Raw genomic sequence first — 10596 nt, 5'->3', positions numbered from 1 at the left:
TGACTTCCGCTAAAGATAATCAGTATAACCGAAGTGGCATATTTTGGGGTGGCATGTACTGAAGTCCTTCATACCCTACAGTGATTTCTAAGCACTTCTCTTAATCCATTGTTTGTCCTGGATACTGCACAGAATCTCTCAGGTTTTCATTTGCCCTCGTTCATGGCATTTCTTGCTGGTGTGTTTAAAAGCCCTTTCATGGTTTCATCTCATCTTTATTGTAAGCCAAGTCCAACCCAAACTTGATCATGTTTTCAAGACTATTTAATGAAGTGGAAAAATGCTCATGTTTCCTTATAGTTGTAACTTTTAAAAAACTGTCTGCAAGAGGTAGAGTCACCACGACCCCATCCCAGTTTCACAAGGAGGGCTGGCCTGAGTATTAAGGCTTTCTCAAAGTGCCTGTTCACCATCACATTTGAACATCTCTATGGCATCCATGTGACTGTTTAAGAAACCCAACAGATTCGTATACACTGATTGGGCAATTGTCCTACCTACATGATCAAGGAGAAAAAGGCAAACCTGAAGCGTCAAGGACACTGAAAGAGGTGGTACAGAACGGAACTAATTGCTGGTTCAGTTTACCACCCATACACACATACACAAATTCTATATTTGTGAAAACCTCCTTCAGAAGTGAAAGGGAAATAAGGACATTCTCAGAGAATTTTTCATCAGCAGACCTACCCTTAAAGAATGGCTAAAGAAAGTTCCCTAGACAGAAAGAAAATGATACGTGAGGAGGATGACTTGATGGTTGAAGCAAAAATTATGTCATCTGCTGCCATTTATTACATATGGTGGGTATTGATCTTTTTTTTCCCATCCAGATATTTGGCTTCAGAAAAAATCAGATTAGGAAATGCTTATAAACAAGCTAGTGTTTCTGTTTTTAAATAACAGTTTCATTGAGATGTAATTCATATAGCATAGAATTCATCCTTTTAAAATGTGCAATTCAATAGTTTTTAGTATATTTACAAAGTTGTGCAACCAGCACCACTATCTAATTTTAGAAAATTTCCCTCACCCCAAAAAGAAACCCTGTACCCCTTAGCAGTCAAACTCCATCACCCCCTTCTCCTAGGCCCTGGCAACCACTAATGTACTTTCTATTTTTGTGGATTTGCTTATGCTGGACGTTTCATATAAATGAAATCATACAGTATGCAGCTGTTCATAACTGGCTTATTTCACTTAGCGTAAAGTTTTCAAGGTTCATCTTGTTGTAACCTGTATCAGTATTTCATTTTTCATGGCTAAATAATATTCCATTGTACAGCTAGGACAAATTTTGTTTCTCCATTTATCAGTTGAAGGATATTTGGGTTGTTTCCACTTTGGGGCTGTTATGAATAATACTGTTAGGAACATTCATGTACAAAGTTTTGTGTGGACATACGTTTTCATTTCTCTTGGGTATATACCTAGCAGTGGAATTGTTAGGCCATATGGTAACTCTATGTTTAACTTTCTAAGGAACAGCGAAAGGGTTTGCCAAAGCGGATGCACCATTTAACAATCCCACCAACAATGTAAGAGGGTTATAGTTTCCCCCATATCCTGCCAGCACTTGTTCTGCCTGTGTTTTTTATTATAAACCTCCTAGTGGATGTGAGGTGGCACCTCATTATGGTATTGATTTTTATTTCCCTAGTGACTAATGACGTTGAACATGTTGTCATGTGCTTGTTGGCCACCTTTGGAAAAATGTCTGTTCAGACCCTTTGCTGATTTTTTTTATTGTAGTAAAATAGATGTATCATATATGACGTAATAAGAAAGATATACTTGGTCTTTGACCGTGGTTCCTGACACTGAGCTCCCAAAACTCTTATAATGTCCTGGATGCTAGGGGTGCTAGAAGCATCTTATTCAGAGTGCCTAAATCCCTTTCTGGGGTAATAGGAGTGTCTTTCATTCTAATGAGGTGACCCTTGGTGGGCTCCTGGGTAGTTTCAGGATGGGGGCTTGTCCCCAGAAGGACCAAGTAATGATTAAAAGCTTAGTGCTTTCAGCCCCAAGGGGAGAAGAACCTGTCCATGTGTTGGAAGGATGGCACACCACAAACTCCACAGGGACACAAACTCCTGTGTTCGAGACCCTTGCAGACCTCTCCCTGAATACTTCTTCACCTGGCTGTTCCCTTGTATCCTTTATAATATCCTTTATAATAAGCTGGTAAGTGTAAGTAGTGTTTCCCTGAATTCTATGACCTGTTACAGCAAATTGTCAAACCCGAGGAGGAGATCATGGGAACCCCTGATTACAGCCAAACTGTAAAGAAGTGTAGGGAACCTGGGAACTCATTACTTGTGATTGGCATCTGAAGTGGGGGCAGTCTTATGGGACTGAGCCCTTAATCTGTGGGATCTGTGCTAACTCTGGGTAGTTAGTGTCAAGATTGAATTAAATTGTAGGGCAACCAGTTGGTGTCCACGAAGAACTGCAGAACTGCTTGGTGTAGAAAACCTACACATTTGGTGCCAGAAGTACTGTGAGCAGAGAAAGTTTCCCTTTACATAAATTTACCATTGTAAAGTGTAGAGTTCAGTGGCATCAAGTACATTCACAAAGTTGTGTAACCATCACCACTGTCTAGTTCCAGAATTTTTTCTTACCCTAAATGGGAAACCCCATACCCACTAAGCAGTCACAACTCGTCCCCACTTCCCCCTGTCATCCCCTGGCAACCACTAATCTGCTTCCTGTCTCTGTGGATTTGCCTGTTCTGGAAATTTCATGTGAATGAACTCACCTAGTATGTGGCCTTTGTGTCTGGCTTCTTTCATTTAGCATAATGTTTTTAAAAATCATCCCTGTTCTAGCATAGATCAGTACTTCATTTCCTGTTATGGCTGAATAATATTCCATTGTATGGATAGATCACATTTTGTTTACCCATTCATCCATTGAAGGACATTTGTGTTGTTTCAACTTTTTGATTATTGTGAATAATGCTGCTATGAACATTGGGTACACGTATTTGTTTGGACATCTGTTTTCAATTCTTTCGAGTATATGCCTTGGGGAGGAATTGCTGGATCATATGGTAATTTTATGTTTACTTTTTGAGGAACTAGGGAACTGTTTTCCACAGTAGCTGCACCTCATCCTCCCCTCCCGCCATTCACCCCTTAGCCTCTGGAAGGTCTCATGCCGTAAAGGACTTCCCCTTACATGCAAATCTGTCATAGCATTGCCCAAATGAAACTCTTGTACTACTTCCTCGTGGTCATATTTGCCCCTTGATTAACCCCGTAATCCTTCAAATTCACTACCATTGGCCCCCATACCTGCTGGTTCTGCATCTGCACATACGGAGGGCTGACTGTATTCATTGTACTAGCCATTTTACATAGCACACTAGAGCATCCATGGATTTTGGTATGGGGGAGGGTGTGAGGCTCCAGGAACCAACTCCACGCAGATACAGAGGACGACTGTATATTGTCCCAGTCCAGATTTGTTTCGGGGAGACTTTAGTGAAATGGGAGAGCTGCTGGAAAAACTGCACCCCAACATGATCCTGCCCCCGAAAGAGACACTCAGCGCTCCGCTCTCGCCTCTTTGACGGCACTCCATGGCCTCCAGCAAAGGAGCATTGCAGCTGGAGGAAGGAAAATGCCCTTGCTTCAGAAGCTACTGGATATGGGCTCTTCATAAATCAGCATTTTCCAAATCAGCCTGGATTCCCAGACACTGTGCTTAAGGGCACCCAGCACTCAGGCTCTGCCCACCAGGATCCCCCTCCCACCCACCTATATAGTACTCTGTGCCGCAGACGTGGGACTTTTTGTTGATGTCTCTTGGAATGCAACAGCCAGTGCAGTTTCTTCTGTCCAGCCGCAGAATCTGTTGAACATCCATTTCCTTTCCAGAACTAATGACTTTTGTTTTTCCATCCCAAGAGAACTTTGAACCCAGGAAGGTGGCCACTGCAATCCATGGAGGGGATTGTATAAGTCATTTTATATGTCTGTTGCTAATATTTTGTTTGAGGTGAGAGGAGAACCTTCTTCTTTGTTGAGTTTTTAAGACATTTTTGTAAATGTATTTAAAAATTGTTGCCTACCAGCTGTTAAAACTCCAAACTCTGCTGGGTTGTCACAGACTCAATTCCCCGTTTGTGGCCAACGCTATCGGGCAACTTGTCTGTGGGAGTAATTCAGAATTGGGCCCAAAGAATTTGTATTAGCCTCATTTTTCTTCTTCAGGTACCATGCTGGCCGCCACACAAGAGAGGCATAGTGGTAGTGGTGTCAGATTTCTACCAAGTCATCAAATATTCCCATTTAAAGAACTTGATCATCATATTCATGTTGCATTCTTGTCTTTTAGTGTGTTTACAATTTTCAACAGCGATACTGAAGGGTAATCGTCATCTAAAATCCAGTAGTTAGCCTCTTGCAGGCTAAGAGTTGTGAATGGTCCCTGTTGCATGGACTTTCAGGGAAGAAGGCTAAAAAAGAAGTTGAAACTGGGGCTCTGGGACAGGTTAGGTGGGGGTCTGTAGACTCAGTTAATCTGAACTCACAATCTTCATTATTATTTAACTGGGAACTGCAATTCACATGTTGGACCCCTAGCCAAGGAAAAGGATTTTTGAATAAAGGAATATATTGACCATCATGATTACATTAAAATGAGAAATATTATTCTGTCAAAAATATCCAAAATCTCAGGGCATACATCAAGCTGGTGAAAATATTCACAAATACAGCAGACAAAAGGCTGACATCTTTCCTGTGTAAGAAACTCCTATGAATCGATTAGATAAACAAAGGACATGAACAGGCAATTTACAACATGGGAACCACAACTAGTTTACAGACATGGAAAAATGTTCAGGCTCTCTGGTACAAAGGAAATTCAAATTCAAACAGTAATGAGATACTCTTTTTACCTATCTAAGTAACACAATTAAAAAATATATACCACCATCACCAACCAAAAAAGAATACCTAGGTGTGGTATATAACATAATTCTCATGCATTATTGGTGGGAATGTAAATTTGAATAATCCTTTTGGAAATAAACAAGGTAATATAAAGAGAACCATACAATTTTTATATCTTTGACCCATAATTTCCTTTTCTGGGAGTTTACTGGAAAACATAAACCTATATATGTGCTATGGACTATTTTCCCCCAAAACTGTGTTTCCTTCAAATTCATATGTTGAATTTCTAACCCTCATGTGATACTATTTGAAAGATTATTAAGTTTATATGAGGTCATGAGGGTGGGACCTTCATGATGGGATTAGTACCCTTGTAAGAAGAGATACCAGACAGCTTGTCGTCTTTCTCTTTCCCCACCACGTAAAGACACAGCCAGAACGCACGTGTCAACAAGCCAGGAAGACAGTTCTCATCAGAAATCAACCATACTGGCACCTTGATCTTAAACTTTTAGCCTCCAGAACTGAGGGAATATTAATTTCTGTCGTTTAAGCCACCTGGTCTATGATACTTTGTTATGGCAGCCCAAGCTGACTAAGACAACATGACTTTCATTCATTCATTCATTTATCTGTTTATTCAACAAATATTTATTGAGAGTCTGCTATACCCTAGGTACTATGTTACATGCTGAGGGCACCATGAGGAATCAGGCAGGTATGGTCCTTGCCCTCATGGAGCTTACCGTGTAGTGGAAAGATACACATGAAACAGAAAATTATGGAAAGTGCCATGGAGGAAAAGTACAGAGCGCTATGAGAACATACACTATGAGATTGACTGGGGTTATTTACACAAGCAATGAATTGAAAACAACCTGAAGATCCATATAAAAGAGATTGATTCAAGAAGTATCAATGCATCCACTTGGAGGATTACTACAAAGACATTTAAAAGTCCTTTAATAGTGATGGAAAATTGCTAAAAGAAAAAAAGGATAAAAATTGAGGACCTAGGAGGGTCAGATCAAGATGGCAGAGTAGGAGGACATGGAGCTCACTTCCCCCCACAAACACATAAAAAATACATCTACATGTGGAATACTTCTCACAGAAAACTAACTCGAAACTGGCAGAAGAACTCTTATACAACAAAAGCTGCAAAAAATATTTCCATGTAACAGGGTAGGATGGAAAAAAGGCATAGGGTCAGGATCTCTGCCCCTGGGAGGGATCTGCAAGGAAGAGAAGGTCCAGAACCTCACCCTGGGGAGCAAGTGGGTTGAGCCACAGACCAGACATCCCAGGCCTGGGGTCCTGTGCTGAGCAGACAAGCTGCCTTCACTGCTGGGAGAACCACTGGGACAGATAGAAGGGCTGGAGAAGCCAAGATTCCACTTGCAAAGGGTGTGGGGTACTGACTTACCAACAAACAGGACAGAGAAAGCCATGCACTGTCAGCTGCCACCACGCTGCACTTCCCCATTCCAAGGGGGCAAACACCCCAGTCCTGCTCCCTGCACACCGCAGCTTGGTGCAGGTTCTGGGCCAGCTGGGCCCTGGGAAAAGACTATGTCTAGCTATGCAGATACAGCCCTGAGGCCTAGAGTGTTGTCCAGGTGGGGTGGCGTCAGCCAGTGTTGGCACTAGCTTAATCAGAAGCTCAGATCTCTGATGGCAGCACAACCACTTCAAATCTGCACCCACAATGCCCCGACCCCCAGCCCCAGCCTAGCAAACAGTCCAGCCCCACCCACTCCATATCACAGCCTTGCACTAGATCTGAGACAACCGCAACAGGAGAAAGGATGCAACCTTGGGCTGCATCTGGGCAGAGCTGCAGATGCCTACACAGGCAACACACCGCCCTCCGTGAGCACATGAGCCTCACTTACTTCAACACTCCCCTCCTTTAGGGCAAAACATGCACTCAAAGGAAACAGAGCCTGCTAGAGCCCAACCCTCAGGTCTTCTGCTCCAGCAACTGGGGAGCAGACCTGGCCCCTAACTGGGTGACAACAGCCATGGAGCAGAGAGGAAGTGCCACCTCATACCCTGCACAGGCTTTAGATCCCCCAACACTAACCACATCCCCTATCAAGGTGGTAGCAGCCAGCACACACTGAGGAAAGGCATGGTTGGCATCCACATCAAAAACAGCCCTTGCACTAAATACACTGGACACATGCAGCCTACACAAGGATGCTCCCACATAAAAACACCCTTTCGCAACCACAATACATAAATGTTTCTCCTAAATTCATAGACACGGAGAAAGTTAAGTAAAATAAAAAGGCAGAGGAACTACTCCCAATTAAAGAGCAAGAGAAAACCCCTGAAAAACTAAATAATGAAACAGAGATCACCAGTCTACCAGACATTGAGTTAAAAAAAAAAGAGGCAATAAAAATGCTAACTGAATTAAGAAGATTATCGATACAAATGCAGATCATTCTAACAAGGAGCTAGAAACTATGAAGATGCCCAAATCAAAAATAGATAATTCAATTTCTGAGATAAAAAGCAATCTAGAAGCAATAAACAGCCAACTAAATGACACAGAAGAACAAATAAGTGATCTCGAAGACAGAATAATCAAAATCACCCAATCAGAACAGCAGACAGAAAGACAAATTAAAAATTTTGTGATTGTCTGGTACCCCAAAATTGATCCTAAAAAACCAAAATTATTTTTAATAAATAATAAAGCTAGTCAAAAGGCTGAAGGCCCAGCACACAACTTACAAGGGTGAAGTCAATTCTTAGTTCACATGTAATAGTTGTAGGAAAAATGAATACTCCGTGTAATTATCAAAAGTTTTTCAGCTTATTTACTTCGATAACTATACAGTCAACCCTCAGTATCCGAGGGAGATTGGTTCCAGGAGCCCTGCAGAGAACAAAATCCACCGAAACTCAAGTCCCTTATATAAAATGGTCTAGTGCAGTCGGCGCTCTGTAACTGCAAATTCGGAAGCTGCGGTTACGGAGGGACGATTGTCTATCTTCCCTCTTCTTGAGTGCTGCCCAACCTTTATCCTCTTCTCTTCCTATTGCTCACACTCATTGATTCAGTCCATTATTTTAATTCCCACTTCTAGGGTCATACTAATGGTGTTCGCATGCTTGCAACTCAGAGCACTGTGCTTGGACATTGGCAAGAGTTTAATACAGACTTGTGGAATAAACTTACAAATCTACTTTGTTAGCCTCGATTCTCTCCCAAACTCCAAATCTACACGTTAGGGAACTAATATAGGGCAGTGGCTAATAGGGTGGGCTATAAGATAAGAGTGTTCAGGTATAAACCTTGGCTCAGTTACTAGCAAGTTGTGTGGCTCAGAGGAAGTTACTTAAATTTTCTAAGGCTTTTTTTCTTGATCTATAATAGAGGGATGATAACAAAACAAGCCTTATAAAGCTATTGTAAGTATTAAGCAATGTAATGCATGTCACGGACTTAGCAGAGTGTCCAACCCAACACATAATAAGCCCTCTATAAACAATACCTTTGTTTAACTGTTTGGTAGATATTGTCTCACTGATGTCTCCCAAACACCTTAAATCTGTCCAAAACTTAATCCATTACCTTAAACTCAGTGTTTCTATCACTGGGCAGGCTTCTCAGGTGCAGGCAGACAACTGATTCCCTGTACATGGCACACTTTCTCACAGTTCCAGTACTCTAGTCACCGTATTCCCTTAGTGTAGAATACACTTTGTTTCGATTTCTGAATTTTATACCTATACTACAACCCCCTTCACTTTCCTGGTTTCCTTAATAAACTTTTTTGGAATTAAGAGCTTCCTTCTCCAGTGTTGTGTATTGAGTAATATGATTTCAAACCCACTTGTTTTGATCTAAGAATGAAGCTGTTTACATTGAGGAAGTGTGTCATTATTGATATCTGTGGTTGACCATAAGCATTCAGTAGTTCAGCTTTAGCACTGCTGGGGGCTTATCGATAAGAGCATGTGAAGGAGCGACTATGACTGGCGGACATTTAAGCTTTAAATACCAAGAGGTGTGAACAGCATCTCCAGAGTGTTTGGTCTGGGCGAGGCGACTCTTTGCTGATCTAAATAGCTCTCTGAAGACCTTGCGGGGAGCGGGGAGGGGAGGGACTCTTTACCTGCTGTGGTGAAAACCGAGCAGCGGCCCCTTGAAGGAGACCATCTTGCCCGTCAACATGGCTACTTCCCTCCCTAGCAACGTGCCCTAGCAACGGGGGACTTTTGCTTTGCTGGGGCAGCTGAATGTCAGCCCTTGTTGCCTAAGCCCACTTGTAGAAAACCAACTTGTAGAAAGGTGCAGCTCAACTAAATTTGGACTTTATTCCTTTCATCTCCCCCTTGCCTGGAACCATAGTGTGCTTAACCTAGTATTGGTTTGGAGTATGTTATTTCTTCATTGGCTTATTAAGAGATATTATCCTTTATGCTATTGGCTTGTGAAATTATTATAATTCCCGCAGTGAACCTGTGTTAAATAAATTATTGGCGAAGACAATCTCAGTCTCTGAGTATAATTTGCCCCCCCCAAAAAACATTCAGTTTTCCATGATATTCCCTAAAACTTTCTTAAAACACTTATTTGTCTATGTTTAATAATGATTTGTGTATATATCTGTCTCTTCTAATAAACAAAGTTAATTGAAGACTTTACTTACCTTGTTATTAATCATAGGGCTTAACACAGAGGCGGATGGGTTAAAAAATGAATGAATAAATGTATGAATGTATTCCAGTGTATAAATTAAATTATGAATAATGGTATTTTGAAATGTACTGTAAAATATGTGGCAGGAAATACATTTTTCAAAATCATGTAAAATGAAACCCAAAAGTTGTTAGTTAACACTGACCTATTTATAATCGAAATAAATTTACTGGTCAAAAAAATCAAGACCAGAGTTCGAATGAGTTTGAATTACACTCATTTTGTGTGGGATAATTCACATATTCCTGGTACAGTGGTATAAATCATGTGAAATGTCCTAGTGCCTACAGGAGAATTATTTCAAGTTCTGCCATCTTTTCACTTTGAGCATTCACTGTCTTCTGACCCCTCCTATTTCAGTCCTATCCCATTTCTGGCAATTTCTTCCTCTCTGTATAAGCCCTACAGGTCCACAGCTCCACACAACTCAGGCATAGGACAACCACATTGTGTCCAACCCAAATTTCCAGAGACCACATTCTCTCCATGAACTTGGTACCTTGTCTTCCTGAAGACAGGTGGATTAGAAAAAGAGATAGAACACTGCAAATCATAACATTTCAATCACTTAAGTTTTTGTTTTAATTGTGGTCAAAAAAACTTGTTTTGCCCTCTTAACTATTTTTAAGTGTACAATTTACTAGTATTAAGTATATTCACATTGTTATGCCCTATATCTGCAGAATTTTTACCTTGCAAAACTGAAACTCTGTACCCATTCAACAATTCTCCATTTGTCCCTCCCCCCAGCCCATGGTAACCACCATTCTACTTTCTGTTCCTATGAATTTGGCTACTTTAAATACTCCATATAAGTGGAATCATACACTATTTGTCTTTTTGTGACTGGCTTATTTCACTTAGCATAATGTCCTCAAGTTTCATCCATGTTGCAGCATGTGACAGGATTTCCTTCCTTTTTAAAGGCTGAATAATATTCCATTGTGTGGATATATCACATTTTGTTTT

This window comes from Stenella coeruleoalba (assembly GCF_951394435.1).
Source record: "Stenella coeruleoalba genome assembly, chromosome: X".
Taxonomy (NCBI): domain Eukaryota; kingdom Metazoa; phylum Chordata; class Mammalia; order Artiodactyla; family Delphinidae; genus Stenella; species Stenella coeruleoalba.
Note: the sequence above shows the minus strand (reverse complement) of the source record.